The sequence below is a fragment of the Monodelphis domestica genome, chromosome 4 (genome assembly GCF_027887165.1).
Source record: "Monodelphis domestica isolate mMonDom1 chromosome 4, mMonDom1.pri, whole genome shotgun sequence".
Taxonomy (NCBI): domain Eukaryota; kingdom Metazoa; phylum Chordata; class Mammalia; order Didelphimorphia; family Didelphidae; genus Monodelphis; species Monodelphis domestica.
The window spans coordinates 285,308,556-285,325,309 of record NC_077230.1 but is presented as its reverse complement, the minus strand read 5'-3'; the positions used below and the strand labels follow the sequence as shown (position 1 = coordinate 285,325,309).

The 16,754-nt window shown below is 38.7% G+C and overlaps 1 protein-coding gene across 6 annotated transcripts in view; it reads left to right on the top strand.

Annotated features, from left to right (window-relative positions):
• OPCML (opioid binding protein/cell adhesion molecule like) overlaps window positions 1–16,754 on the top strand; it is a 1,618,997-nt gene that overhangs the window by 829,271 nt on the left and 772,972 nt on the right. The gene's annotated exons all lie outside the window — the stretch shown is intronic.

The following is a 16,754-nucleotide window of genomic DNA, read 5'->3' as shown; positions in this document are numbered from 1 at the left end:
TAGGAGGCTTAAATCCACTCTGCATGGCAGGCTTTTAGTTCTTGTGCATCAACATTTTTGTGGTCCGGGCTCTGCCTCATACCCTTCATTTCAGTGATGGGTCTTACTGGGACATTAAGGCCTGGGATCTTGGGTGGCTAGAAACTGTGAAGCTGCCATGATCTTTTTTCCTGACCCAGTACTGAAAAATAGGAGCCAGGCACCATGTGGTCAGAGGGATTTGGATTCTGGGTACAAATCAAATATGATGTGTTTGGATGGATGCTTCAGTGACTCTTTTATAGTCCAGAGTACATGGGTATTTGGGTGTGGTTAAAAATGATGATATTCAAAGTAAGCAAGGTGGCCTTCATCAGTTATTTTCTAGCCTGGCCCTTTAAAAGTCTGTAACCAAAGCTGTTAGTATTAAGTCAATGTGGTGCTCTGGGGGTGGCCATTATAATTTCTTGGGCCAAGGTTAGTATATGGGACATGGGCAAAGGAAAGAAAACATGCCACTTAAATGTAGATAGACCACTGGTGTTCTGAAGAGTGCACCATAATAGCATTTTGTTTTCTCTTAATGAGTTACAAAAAAACAAAACAAAACAACTAAGCCACTCCATACAGTGGGAATGAGAGATATGCCTGGAATATGGACCTTTGGGGACTGGGTTGGCTGCAGCAGAGACTTTAATAAAAATGCAGCCACCACTTTCCACCAGCTCAGCAGATATCATCTTTTATCCCTTTAATGAGGCAGCTGTGGTCCTAAGAGACAGATTCAGGGTTGTCCCAGCTTAACTGTACCTCACCGTGCACACAGGGGGAGTCATTTGGCTCAGTTAGTGACTTTGTTGGTTACAATGAAAATAATGCATCCGGGCTCAGATCTAGGAGGGGAACAACTTGTCATTCCTTGCAAAGAAAATGGAAGGATTTCCTACCAAATTTTTATTTGAATATTTGAGTTTGTATCACGTTCACACTTATGGGGCAATTGAGGTGTGATGAGGAATTTTTCTGTGATGCTTCCTATGCCATTCCATGATTAAATACCAAGATTTGATTTCTAAATGAACAGTGATTTCTAGATGAATCCTCCTTTAGGCCTTGACTATCAGTGCCATGGCTTTATATCTTGATGCCATGGGATATATGAAATCCAGAAAGATCAAGAGAGTAATAGCAAAGGCAAATATCCCCCAAGCTTTTTGATGGGAATGGACAGCCCAGTCTTCCCCAGACGCATAAAGGTCTATGGAGTAATAATCTCAATTACTTTATCCCAAAGATGTGTCTTAGATTCATTCACTCCCTGGGACACAAAGTTACAGAGTATCTTGAAGTAAGGATGATCCAATTAGAAAATGCAAATAGTTTTAGTGTAGCAGTGATAATCTGACCAGGAATCCCTTCTGCTCTGTCCCTTGTCCCTTTTCAGGCACTGCATGGAAGGAGCTCGGGGCTCTGAAGAAGAAACCAAAGCTTTGACTTGCTTTTAGTTCTGTGGGTCTTACCAAGTAGAGCAAAGTTATCAAGAAACTTGTTTCATTTCCAGTGTTGTAGTACAAGGGGTCCACCAGCAGAGGGCCAGCTTTGATTTACTTTTTTATTAGCTGTTGGCCTGTTTTCATGCTGTCGACTTCTAACGTTCAGCAGCTGTGCTTGGTAATGGGGATAGGAATAAGGAAAAAAAAAAAGCTTGAAAAAGCTGAATAGCTGCTTTTTTTTGTGAGCCTGGCTGTAGGAAACTCTCATGTTTAAGCAGAACTCTTATTTGTTACCTGACTGCACTTTCCTTTAATGAGAGAACATGTCCTGGGAGGAGTGTTTGTTTTTTTTTTTTCCTTCCTGAATGTTTGTTTCTTCTGACAGTTTTAGCACATTCTTTTTCCTCTGCCTTAATGATCTCATGCTTTTCATAATTTTCTATATTCTTCCTTTCTACCACTTGTATTCTCTATTTTTTTTTTGTTCTTTTCTACCCTTCCCTTTACTAGGTTGCACTCCCTACTTCTTGGGGCTATTCTCTTTTTCTGTACTACATTGATCATTCACCATTTTTCATGCTATTTAGTGTTTAATATTCTTTGACTTGACAATTACTGGATTCAACTTCCATCATCCTGTTTCTAAGACCATATCCAAAGGTGCTTGTATTTTCCTTTCTTGTTTACTATGGATTCCTATCCTTAGCACATTCCCTTTCTTTAATTGATTATCAATAGGGCATTGATTGTAAGTAAATAACACTGATCAATATTCAGTAATTTTCAGAGGCAGCTAAGTGGCGCAGTAGACAGAGTGGACAGAGCCTGTAATGGAAAAAATTTTACTGATTATGAAACTGATGAGGACCTTAAATAACTTATCCAAGGTCACACAGATAGCATCAGAAGCAATATCACTAGGTTCTCTGACAGTGAATGGTCTTTTGTTTGTACCATACTGCAATTCTATCAATTTTCTATCTGGGGAAACTGAGTTAGACATATGTATGTATATGTATGTTTATACAGTTGTTCAGTTGTTTCAGTTGTGTCCAATTCTTCATGGGGTTTTCTTGGCAAAGATAGCCGGATGGTTTGTCATTTCCTATTCCAGATCACATTACAGATGGGGAAACTGAGGCAAATAGGATCATGTGACTTGCTTTGGGTCACATAGTCATTAAGTATCTCAAGCCAGATTTTAACTTAGGAAGATGCATCATCCATACTCCAGTCTCAGCACTCTATATTCACTGAACCCTCTAGCTGCCCCGTGTTTTGCAGTATGTATACATAAATTAAATACACACATACACAGTTAAATAGACTCGTCCAAGTTCACAGAGATAGTAAATAGAAGAGCTGAGATTTGAACCCGGGCCTTCTGACTCTTGTCCAGTGTGTGTTCTACAACACTGTTCTCACTTTCTAGAAGTATAATAATCTCAACGGATGATCTGATGAGTCTAGGGTTGAGGTAGAATTTTATCAAGATAGATCTAAACCCTCAAAATGGCATTTTAATGCAGCCCAGAATCATTCACAAGAACTTCTCCAAGTTTGATTGTTCCTTGATTTTGCACTTTTACACTTGTTTCTAATCATAGTTCCCAGAATAATTCCAATTAATAAGAATAATTCCAATAAAGTATCTTGAGTTTATAAAGCATTTTTTGCATCATTCCTGTATTGATTCAGTAGAAGTTAAGTACACAGTACCCAAAAGGAGTGCTTGGAACAAAATATAAACTTAATAAATACTGGTTGATTTATTTATACTTCAAGTAGCAGTGCACAGGGTGGCCTTGGTGGTGCAGTGGAAAGAGGACTATCTTTCCAAGTTCAGATCTGGCCTCAGACACTTACTAGCTGTATAACCCTGGGTGAGTCACTTTACCCAGTTTGCCTCAATTTCCTCATATGTAAAATGAACCAGAGAAGGAAATGGCAAACCACTCCAGTACCTTTGCCAAGAAAACCCCAAATGAGATCACAAAGAGTTCTTACAACTGAACAACAGCAGTGCACATGTTGCTTATACCCATTTTATAGATGTAGAAATTCTGAATCAGAGAAATTAAGTAACCTCATCCAAGGTCAGACATCTAATAACTACAGGATTACTGGAACTGACACTCAAATCCAGTTTGTCTGACTTGTGCACTTTCTACTCTAATTTTGCCTGTTTTCCGCTACAATAATGCTTATTTCTAAGCAGATGTCTTTGAATCCAGCTGCATTTAAATCAGCCAGGCCTGAGAAAAAGAACAAGAGGATTAGGGACCCCTGTATCCTAGACTCAGGTTTTCCAAAGGTTAATTATGTGGCTTCAGAGAAGTACTTCTTCAGTTTGAGCCTGTTTTCCACACTAAAATGAAAGGAATGCTATCTTCTCCTTCATTGCTTCCTAAGATTGTTTTAAGAATAAACAATGCATAGTAGGTTAAATTATTTGTCCCTCTGGGAACAATAATCCTAATGGCTGAAAAGGATATAGCACTTTTAGATTTTACAAAGCACCTTACATTTACTATGTCATTTGATGCTGACAAAAATAAGTGGTATAAATGATACAATCCTGGTAGTTTACTAAGGTTACACAGCTACTATAGGACTTGAACTCAGGACCTCCAAGCCCAAGGTTTATTCCACTAAACCATATTATAGAACAGATGTTCAACCCAAAGTCTATGAAATTGATTTTTTTATAAATGTACTTTAGTGTAATTAGTTTCCCTTATAACCCTATTTGTTTTATTTTATGCATTTAAAAACCTTATTCTGAGGAGTCCATAGGCTTTATCAGACAGAGTACTTTTCAAAGGGCCCACGACACACAAAAAAGTAAAAAATCCTTGCTATAAACATTAAAGGTAGAATATTCACTGCTAATTCTGTCAGTTACAGCTGCATCAATTTCCAACATAGCAACCTGGATTCTATCATTCAGGATTTTTATATTAATATACTTTCGTGTTATAAATGTCATGCTCTGCTTTATTTTCTGACTCTACATCTCTAGAATCTTTTCCCTTCTCTCTCCTCATAGCAACAGAACTCTGATTCTCTCTCACATCACCTCTCCCCTATGCTCTTGAAATCGTTTCTTAATGGTTCCCTGCATCTAACCCCTAGTCTCTAGGCCATACTCTGCATGAATGCCATGTTGACATCCTTAAAGCACAGATCTAAACAATGAACTCTGCCCAAAAAACTCCAGTGGCTCCCTTTGCTTCTAATGTAATAATAAAATTCCTCTAACATGGCAAACTTGTTGCGACCTGGCTCCAGCTTATCTTTTCATGCTGATTACACATTACACCTTCATTCACTCACGTGCATTCCTGCTCAACTTTTCTTCTTGCTGTTCTCCGCCTATCTGATATCGCATCCTGCTTCCTTGTCCGTGCAGATGATGACATCCATTTCTCAAATTCTTTCTCCTCACTTCTGCCTCATGAAAACCTCTCAAGACTCAGCTCAAGTGACAGTTTTTATGAGACCTTTTCTGAATCCTCTGATTCATAGTGCTTACCTGCCTTCATTATAGTCATTTGTTGCATTTGAATAACATCATAAATGTGGTATCCCTTCCCCATTAGAACATAAGCTCCCTGAGGGCAGGATCTCTGTTTGCTTTTTCTTTACATTTCCTAGCCCCTGGCATAGTGGCTGACACATAATACATTCCTCTAAAGTAAATGGAATTAAATTGGGTTAAATGGGATGTTTTTAGGAGTACAGCCTATTTGAACTAATGCTAAAGCCATCAAAGGATACTTTTCCCCCCATAATATATCCCACTAGGGTTGATGAAGCACCATTTAGGTACTCTGTAGACACAAGGTAACTAATTGAGAAAACAACCTCAGTAGCTGAGAACTGGCTTAACTGTGGTTCTCAGTTTTTAAGTTTGCTTTAGTTTCTCTTCCAGGACCATAGACTTAAACAACAAATCACAACAAAATTCATTTAATTCTGGTGATGCCGAGAGAATGTTCCATGTAGCAGAAAACCTGCTGCATTATTTTTTTACTCAATTGAATATCAAACAGATTGGCAAAGACTGGGTTGCTACTGTGGCATATCCTAGGGCATACAGGCACCACTGGCTATTTTCATTCTGCTTTTTTTTTCCTGTCAGACTTTCAAAAAAGCATGCTTATTTTAATACTTTCAGCAATCTGTGATTTCACTGACAAAATCACACCATCTTATGTGACTCATCTGTATTTTACAACAAATCCCCCATTGTCATATATGCCACTAGAAGAGGGTCCAACCTCAGGTTCTTCAGCTGTTTTCTGGTTATTTAATTTAACTAGAATGTAAGTGCAGAAGCCACTCATGGGCCTGACTCCATTTCTGATCAACGTAGAAATTTTGACCTCTCTGTTTCTCTCCTGAATCAATATTTTTTTAAATCAATATTTAGTTAATCTGGTGGTTCTCTTCCAGGGCTTCCCAATATTGGTTCCAGCCAGTGTAGGGCTTTAACCTTACTACAGCTCAGACCTTCTAAACCCAAGAAATCCACCAACCTCAGCCTGGAGTCTCTTTCTTGCTATGTAGCTGGCCTTTCCTTTCAATGACTATTTTCTAAAAACATTCCCAACTTTATCTTTTGTCCTACATTAATCCATTCTTTAGCATATATTTGCAGACTTGCTTCTGGTGAAAAATCTTTGCCACTGATTATGGTCCATTAGCCAGCATACTGAATTCTTCAATTAGATGTTCTATAATTTTCTAGACAGATCAAAGGAGATAAAAATTTTAAATGCTTATTGCATTACCTGGCATGTAGTAAGGACTCTATAAATGTTAGTTATTATTATTATTAATGTTGTTGTTGTTATATAGCTTTATTATTTCTGTACATTAGACAAAGTTCTCTTTATTTTATGTTTTCTTTCTTTTCTTTCTTTCTTTTTTTATTGTCATGGACTTCAGGCTCTCTAAGATGAACTCTTCCATTGAACCAGTGCCTATTATATATCAAGCATCATGCTGAGTCTTGGGGATACAAAGATCAAAATTAAAATATTCCCTTTCCTTAAGAAGCAGTTACTGGGAGGAAACATGTACATAGATAAGGAATCCTTTTTATCACATGTAAACAGATAAGGAAACTATTCTAACACATGTAAATTGACAAATAAATCTTTATTATCTCAACTACTGAAGTGACCAAAATAGAGAAGTATGTTTCAGAAGGATGACCAGAAAGTGGAGGATCTGGATTCTAGCTTTGACTCCCTCAAAAACAAACTGTGTGGATTTGGTCAAATTACTTAACCTCCCTTTGTCTCCATTTCTTCCACTATAAAATGAGGGGTTTAGAGTAGGTGTTTTCTAATGCCCTTTCTCAGTATATATTATGTAAATTTAGAAACAATGCCTAGTTATTCTGGAAGTTTTGGAAGGGGTCATTATGGTATAGTAGGCAGGACCCATTTCTTTGGGAGGGATGAATGCCAAAAAATTGTATGGCTTAGGTTAAGTTGTTTTACTTTTCTGGGGCTCATTTTATTTATTTGCATATTAAAGATTTTGGAGGAGCTGATCTCTGACATCCCTTCCAGTTCTCACATTCTGTGTCTAAGATTTTGAGAAATGTAGGGATGGTCTGAGCTTAAGACAATCTGAAAGGATAACAGGATTTATTCCTGTTACTCACTTATAAAATCCCAAAACCCAATAATACTCCTAATACATGGTCCCATGTGACTCACATTAAATATTTGCTGTTAATATATATTTTTTAATATTATTAAATACATAATAGGCTCAAAGTACCAGTTTTATTAGATATCTATTCCAGAAAAACTCAGCAAACACAGTAATAGTAGTTACTATTGAGAGATGGAAAAGTGATTTGTTCTAAGTAAGTATTTAATAAATATTTGTTGATGATGGTAGATTTCCCTTGGAGGTGGCACATTTTCTACCTTTGTGGTGGCTCATTGAATTGTGCTTTAGTGCCTGATTGGCAGTCCTGGACCTACTCAAAACCTTTAAATCAGACAGCTTTAAGCTCTCTATCATCCCCCTTTCCTTTCCTTTCCCTTTCTATTGGGCATCTCTTTGGCATCCCCCAGGATTCTCCCACCTCCTTTGTTGTACCTTACAGACCAGGCTTACTTATTTCAAACCTTTAACCAGGTCTATTACCTTCTATACTCTGAATTTTTCCAAATTTGCACCAACCAAAATTCATCTGCTTTGTGCCCCATGCCTTACTATCAAGCAGCAGGAGCTAATCTGTCCCATGCTAACAGATCCTGAGCTTCTACTATATTACTCTTTTCAGCTAAAATATTCTGACTTTAACCATGGATTTCTGTAGATTATATCTCAATAGAGAGGAGGGAAAATTTGGGAATCCTGGTGAGCAGGAGGGGAGAAAGGTGCTGGACCCTTTTGTACATCTTTCAAATAACACCAGGGAGGTAGCCTCCAACTTCACCTATGGCCAAGACCAGCCCTGCATGCACAGTCAATTGCAGATTGCAATCTGGTCCACAACAACAGCTCCAATATCCCTTAGGGCAAAAAGCAAACCAATGCTCATTTGATGGGCAGAAAGGGATCTTATTAGCAGTTGCAGTATCGTGCAGAATGCAAAGTGCAGCACTGTTCTGCAGATATCCCCTGAGCTGGGCAAGCAAGAAGACAGCAGTGCATGGCAGAAAAGGACAAAAAGGCTATAGGATCCTGCAAGGGGAAGGATGTGCACTGATGCAGATGATGGGTTCACTGGATAAAGGAGTCCCGAGGGGAGCCTGATTTCCTGACAGGCCCTGCCCCAAATCACTTTATGGTAAGAATGATCTGAATGGGGGGAAAATTCTTTATAGTGATCCACTCTATTCTCTTATCTGATTCTTCTCAGACAGAAGAAGTCCTAGAAACCTCAGAAATGCCCAACTTCCATCCCTTATGTCCCTTAGGCAAAGTTATTGTGGGGCTCAATTTAGTCCTCTTTCCTCTTCTCTGAAGAGCCAAGCCAGAACTCCACCCTTGGCTGACTCACTGGGTGGTTGGTTCCAAGGGACATCATGAACAAGATAGACCAGCGATGTGTTTCAGTCTTATGGGGCTCAGCAATGAGATGCAGAAGGAAGGCGGCCTCTAATAGGTTTCACTTGACCTTCCCAGGGGAGGACTTTTAAAATTACTTATTAACGGGAAGCAGCCTTTACAGTCATGAGATGAGAGGAGGGAATTACAGTCCATGACGTTTTTAATAGTTTCAGGAATTAGCAATGCATATTAAGAGAAGAACTATGCTCTAATCATTCTTGAAAGTTTTTTTCTTATATTATTATTATTAGAAAAAAGGTTGTATCAGATCAGTTTGGGGCTTTTTCCTTTGGAGGAAGGTCAGTAAGAGAGTTGGCCAATCGCTTTTTTCTCTTGGCAATGAATTGGCAGTAGGAGCTGGAGATTGTAGAAAGTGGGGGTAGGTGGGATCAAGTTTTTCTTTTCCTTTTACTTCTTCCACATCTCTCCTTCCTTGAATCTGCCACCACTGACACTTCTGGTGCAACTGCCTGTAAGTGTGTTTTTTGCAGGAGGTGAAAATTGGAGCTGTGATGTCTCTGCTTCTGAATTCTGACAGTACTCAGCACTGTGTGTCATTTTAGTCACAAAGGGGATTAGAGAGGCAAAAAAATGAGCTCTACATGACTTTAACGCTAAGGAAATATAAGGATGCATTTTAAAACCAGGAGAGAGGCAGCATAGCCTGGCAGAGTGTTGAGTTTTAGAATCATGAAGATCCTGGTTCAACTCCTACTTGATACTATGTAATCTTGGATAAGTCACTTAATTCTCAGTTTCCTTATCTGTAAAGCGAGAAGCTTGACCTCGACAGTTTCTCAGGTCCCTTCCACCTTTAAAAATTTGTGATTCTATGTCTAAAAAAGGACTCTTGGATCATGAATAAACTAGAATACCATGTTGTTATTTATATAACCAGCTTAGGTCTTAAAAAATCTAGAAAAACAAAAGATCTTTCTGTTACCCTTCTGTGTATCAGCAGTTGATCAATGCTCAGGAAAACGGCTTTTGAATCTCTTCAGCTATAAAATGAGAACATTGGATACTATCCCTAGCTTGCTTCATAAGGCTACTGTAGGGAAAGTGTTGAGTATACTTGAAAACTCCATAGAAATATGACCTATTATTACTGTTGTTATTGAGTAATTGCAGCTCAGGAGCTGTCCACTGCTTGGCATTCAGCAGGCCCCTTAGTTTCTTGGAACTTTATTCTGTTTGCTTGAAACTGAGTAAATCTTGATTTACCCTCTGGGACTGGAAATGATGCCTGCTGCAAAGAGAAAGGTTGTTTTGGGTTTTTTCTTTTTTTCCAGAAGTGTATTAAGATGACAGTGGCACTAAATGTCTTTCTGTATTGCCAAGGTCACATCACTGGAGCAGCCTCATTTGAGCTTGTCTGAAAAGCTGCCCTACCTTGTTAAGTGACCTCTCCAGGCATGTCACCATCCATCCCTGAGGGGCTATGGGAACAGCAACAAATCAAATAAAGAATTTTCTGACAAGAGCCAGTAATAACATAGCCTTCTATAAGAACTGTAAAGAACAGAGTGAAATTTAAAATATATACATATATCATATATACATATACACATGTATATATACAATAACGATTCCTTATGTTTAGAGAGCATGAATTAGTGACTAGGATACTGAATCTGAAAATAGAGAGAATGGAGTTCAAATCCTGCCATGGATATTTAATAGTTTTGTGACACTAGGGAAGCCATTTAAAGTCTCTTTTTTAGATGCCTCATCTGATGAATGAGGAAATTCGACTCTAATACTTCTATGGTCCACCCTGGCTGTAAATATATGATCTTAATAACACAGTTTCGTCATCCAGGCCACTTGAGGGTGGGGTAGAGGATTCAGTGGTTTTGAAGTTCCCTTCTAACTATAAATTTACAATCCCTTGACAATCACCCCTTTCCCTTACCACATTTACATTTTTAACTAAAGAGTGGCAAGAGAGGCATCCTGATAGAGTGGATAAGAAACCTAGCTTAGTGTTAGGAAGACCTGGGTTCAGATTCATTCTCTGACATTTATTGCCTGTTGGTTATTGGCAAATCACTTAACCTCTCTGTATGTCTAGGCAATTCTTTAAGACAATAAGATGTATCACAGGTGTAAATTGGCATTGGGAATGGAATTTCCTCACAGAAAGCCCTCTATACTAATGAAATAATAAATTCAACAAAATTTAGCAAAAACAATTAAAGAAAATAAAATGAAAACACAAACCACAGTGGAAACCAATGACTAAAGGTCAAGTCTTGTTGATCAGTCATTTCAGTCATGGCTGACTCTTTGTGGCCCCATTGGGAGTTTTCTTGGCAAAGATGCTAGAATCCTTTGTCATTTCCTTCTCCAGCTCATTTTACAGATGAGAAAACTGAGATAAACAGGATTAAGTGACTTATCTAGGGTAACACAGCTAGTAAGTGTCTATGGCTAGATTAAAGTCAAGAAGATGAGTATTCTTGATGTCAAGTCTGACACTCTGTCTATAGCACCACCTAGCCACCAAAGGTCGTTTTACCTGGGTTTTATCCTTAATTTGCTATTGATTGACCTGTTGACCTTGGGTAAGCCATAGAAGAGGCAGTTAGATGGTGTGGTGAACTTAGAGTCAGGAAGACCTGAGTTCAAATCTAGCCTCAGATACATAATCACCTGTATAACCCTGTGGAAGTCAATTAAAGTCTATTTGCCTCAGTTTTACCATCTGCAAAATGGGTAACACATCTCTCAGAGATGTTCCTAGGATAAAATGAGTTAATTTGGTAATGTTTCTGCAAACATTAAAATGCTATATAAATGCTAGCAATTAGTTATTAATCTGATTTTGATTTTCCTTTCCTCAACTTTAAAATGGGAATCATACCATTTTCTATAATTCCATGGTCTAAAGTTTATCCATATATAATACCAGTACTGAAGGCTTTAAAAAATTCACCTCTGAGAAAGTATACATTTTTTAGTACACTCTAAGTTCTAAAATATGTTTGTACATGAAATGAGCCAAAATGAAATGATCTAAAAATTCATTTGTAAATTATTTGGAATTTGGAATGCATTTTCTCATAAAAAACAGTTACAAATGTCACTTACTTTTGTAGCCTGGCCAATAAGTCTCATTAATCTATAATGTAACTGAAATAATGTATATTTGCAATGGAACTAATATAAAACAGTATTGTTGCACTTATAGTCATTTAAAATGCCAGGAAAAATGAATTGAACAACATTTTTATTTATCTCAAAAGCTACTTTTTGAGGAAAATCAGGTTAATTAAAAGGAAATGCAGTAATACATATTAAGATTCTTTAAGAGACTTTTGAGCTCCTTTCTAAAAAGTAGGTTTCCATTCATCCTTCATTTGGACATATATGTATGTATACATATACCCACACTTGGCAGACAGATGGTATATATAAAACTATAGTTGTAATTCATATATTCCTAATGACTAATAAACATGAATGCATATATATTAAATTTGGGGCACTTCTAATAGGTCAATAATAGTTCCATTCTTTGTCTAATTGCTTTTAAAATAAATATCTTTAAAAGCAGCTAGGTGGTGTGGGAGATAGAGCATTGGGTCTAGAGTTGGGAAGATCTGAATTAAAAACTAGCTTCAGACACTTAGTAGTTGTATAACCCTTTGCAAGCCAGTTACCCCACCTCAATTACTTCTGCTGTAAAACTAGGAAGAAACTGAGGCCCTATTGGATCCCAGAACCTCCATCTCTAGATATGACTCTTAGTCCTCTGAGCCACCTAGCTGCCCCTTCCTCTTGTATGTCTTTATATTTTTATTTCATCTTTGGGAAACATTTTTCTTTTTTTCTTTTTTTTTTTGCCATTGAGCAAAATCTAAATGTGTATATGTGTGTATATGTGTGTGTTTGCTTATCTGTACAGATAGAAGGAGACAGAGGGGGGAGAGACAGAGAGACAGAGACAGAGAGAATCAGAGAGACAGAGACAGTGAGACAGAGACAGAGAGAGATGGGGGAGAGACAGAGAGCGAGAGAGAGAGAGAGAGAGCGAGCGAGAGAGAGCGAGAGAGAGAGAGAGAGAGAGAGAGAGAGAGAGAGAAGGAGAGAGAGAGAGAGAAAAAGAAAGAGAGAGAGAGAGAGAGAGAAAGAGAGAGAGAGAGAGAGAAGAGAGAGAGAGAGAGAGAGAGAGAGAGAGAGAGAGAGAGAGAGAGAGAGAGAGAGAGAGGAGAGGAGAGAGGGGGGGAGAGATGGAGAGGGAGAGAGAGAGAAAGAGAAGGAGAGAGAGAGAGAGAGAGAGAAAGAGAGAGAGAGAGAGAGAGAGAGAGAGAGAGAGAGAGAGAGAGAAAGAGAGAGAGAGAGAGAGAGAGAGAGAGAGAGAGAGAGAGAGAGAGAGAGAGAGAGAGAGAGAGAGGAGAGAGAGAGAGAGAGAGAGAGAGAGAGAGAGAGAGAGAGAGAGAGAGAGAGAGAGAGAGAGAGAGAGAGAGAAAGAGAGAGAGAGAAATTGGAATCAGGAATATATACCTTCTGATACCCACTGACTTTTTGACCTAGAATAAGTCAACCTCCCAGTAGCAGATTTGGGGATATTGACATTGACAGAACTAGTTTTCTCCCCAGTGTTACTCATCCCAATGAAATAACAGGTCTGGGACTTAATGCATGCACCCGTGTACACGTGAATAAAGCCACCTACTGTGATTTCACTGTAAAATAAAATTCCATTGAGAGATCTCCCTTTACCAATGCAGATAAAAAACTACCCTGCAATTTAGACTCTCAGAGAGTTCCTCTCAGAGAGGTACATCAAAAAGTTAAGGAACTTGTCCTGGATTATACAGCCAGTATATGTCCGAGATGGGACTTGAACCCAGGTCTGGCTGACACTAAGGTCATCTCTCTATCCATTACACCACAGAGCTTCTCATAAATTACGTGTTTTCATGCAGGTTTGTGTGCATATGTTTGCATACATGTGTATGCTGGCCAAGTCAGATATTGGATACTCGTGTAGTTTCCTATATGACTAGAGAGTCACTGAAATGACAACCAGAGATTCTGGCATTTAAATCCTAGTTGAAAGAATAATCTCTCCCCAGATAGTTGCTGTTTCACTTTCTTTATCTCATCCTACCTGTTATAATGACAATATCCACAGGTTTGCTACTATTGCTGTTCGTACTTTCTCAGAGAGAATTTGGGCACGTAATGCGATATGTGATTGTCTCCTATTTCATTGGCGCGTCATTACAGCAGAGTACCTGCTACCTTCCAGAATGTTATCAGAAACTTTAGGGAAAGAGAAAGTATTGAATGGAGTACCTCACCATTTGAGACTAGAACTCATGCTGAAGGGCCTCATGGCATTGGCCCCCAAACCATCACTACCGTGCAATATCTTCTGGAATAAGCTACTGTTGGTGGGTCCTGAGTGTTCTTTGAAAATAAAAATAAAAGCAAAAATAAGGAAAGGAAAGCTCTGCTTCTATATGGGTCAATTCTGGAAGTAGTTTACAATTCTTTACTAATGATGTTGTCCAAATTACTTTCTGTCATTCATCAGGTACTTATTTGTGGACCTTCTCAGTATATTGCAATTCTAAGAAGATTTTAATAAATGCTATGGTATAGTTCAATTCAGGGCCCACAAACTCCCAAACAAATATGCCCATTATAGTGTACCTGGGATTGCAGGTATTCAGAAGTAATGAACAACTCAAAGGAGAAGGATGTATAAATCCCCAGGATATTCAGAAGTGTGAACAGTATTAATAAACAAACATTCACCTACTATGTACTTGATTCTGGAAATACAGAGACAAACACAGAGCAGATGAATTTGTACACACTGCTAGAGTATATCTAGAATTTGTGCTATGGCTGCTGGATTTGTGATCTCTTTGGCAAAGGAAACCTTTGATGACCATATCCCTGCTACCAATGCAGAATAGTTAACTGCTTGCTAATTCACAGTATTAGTTACCTGAAGTTATGAGAGGTTAACTGACTTGCTCAGTTACACAGGCCATATTTGGCACAAGCAAAATGTGAATGTGTCTCCCTAACTCCAAGAGGAGCTTCCTTAATGCTAGACTCATTTGCTTCTATCTTATACTTATGTGCATGTATATCTCAACTGCTTTTCAGATATCTTAAATTGGATGTTCAGTAGGTATTTGAAATTCAACTTATCCAAAGCTGAACTCATTATTTTCCCCCACAATCTAACCCTCTGTTTCCACCATCTTCCCTTTTTTGGTAGAGGGCAAGACCATTCTTCCAGTTCCTCAGGCTCACTAGCTAGCAGTCATCCTGAATTCCAACCTGTCTCTTACCCTGGACCCCAGTGGATACTGTTGCCAAGGGCTGCTGATTTCCCCTTTGCAACATCTTTGAATATGCCCCCTTCCCTCGTCTGATACTAGCACCGCTAGTGTAGGTCCTCATCACTTCACTCCTGGAATACTGCAATAACCTGCTGGTGTGTGTGCCCACCTCAAGTCTCTCTCCACTCCAGTCCATCCTCCATTCAGCCACTACAGGGATTTTCCTAAAATGCAAATTCAGTCATGCTACCGCCTACCCCCAAACATACACACTAAGTAAACTAGAAGTTCCTATACAAAATACTCATTTTTAGTATTCAATACCCATCATAACCTCTTCCTCTCGTTCTTTTCAAGTCTCCTTCTCCTTATTCACCCCCCCCCATTCTCTGGCATATAGTGTTTGATCCAGTGACAATGGCCTCCTGGGTGTGCCATGAATAAGACCTTCCATTTCTTGGTTTGGGGAATTTTTCTCTGGCTTTCCCTCAGCCTGGAATAGTTTCCTTCCTTTGTTCTAAATAATGACCTCTCTGATTTTAAGTCCCAATTAAAATCCCACCTAATATGGGAAATCTTCTATAATGTCTTCCTTTCTTCCTTCCTTTCTTGCTTCCTTCCTTTCTTGCTTCCTTCCTTTCTTGCTTGCTTCCTTCCTTCCTTCCTTCCCTTCTTCCTTCCTTCCTTCCTTCCTTCCTTCCTTCCTTCCTTCCTTCCTTCCTTCCTTCCTTCCTTCCTTCCTTCCTTCCTTCCTTCCTTCCTTCCTTCCTTCCTTCCTTCCTTCCTTCCTTTCTTTCTTTCTTTCTTTCTTTCTTTCTTTTCTTTCTTTCTTTCTTTCTTTCTTTCTCTCTGTCTGTCTGTCTGTCTGTCTATTTATCATTATGTTTGTGCAATGTCTCCCTCATTAGATTGTAAACTCCTTGAGAGTAGGAACTGTCTTTTTTTCTCTTTTTGAATCCTCAGTTCCTAACATGGTCAGTACCTGCACATAGTGTAAACTTATTCAATGTTCACTGAAATAAACAAAATTGTGCTTTTGGAAACATGTTAAGAGTTACTGAAATTGTAGCTCCAGATTCTGGCATTTGAATCACTCAGGTAGTTGCTATGTAGCTTGCCTTTTCCTACCTGTTATTATTGCAATACCCACTGATTTTTTTGTACTCTTTTAGTCACTGTCTGGTGCTGGCAATTGAGGGCTTGCCTGGGAAGTGTGCTTTGTATCTTTCCTGTTTCACCATTAGAAAGGTCATGAAAAGGGAGCAGTTGGATCCTTCTAATATGATACCTACAAACTTTAGGGGGTAGAGAATATACTGCAAATAAGACCTAACATTTGAAAATGGAACTCAATGAGATTTCAACTCAAGCTAAAGGGTTTTATTGGACTAATCCAAAGGCTATCACTACTGTCACCTATGGAAAAAAAGTTACTGCAGTTGTATCACTGAATAAATGAAGAGAAAATCTGACACCAGCTGGAATGAGACTGGAAGTAATTTATAATACTTTCTTAATAGTATTTTCCAAACTAAAATGTCAGTCAACTGGTATTTATCAGAAGTCTCCTTTAGTATATCACAGTTACAAGTTCAAGAGTTCAAAGGCCTCAAGTTCCCAAGTCAAGATGGTCATTATAGTGCACCTGGAAACAGGTGTGGCAGGTGATGAACTAATAAAAAAGTGTGCTGTGTAAGTCTCCAGGATATTAAAAAAAGTGGAATAGCAAGAAAAGGGAGGAATTATGCACAGGAAGCTTAGACCCTTATTATCTGTGTCAGAAGCCAGGATCTTCTAAGGAACAATAAGTTGTCCCTAAGGGTACCTTTCTTTATCCTTCCTTCCTTCCTTCCTTCCTTCCTTCCTTCCTTCCTTCCTTCCTTCC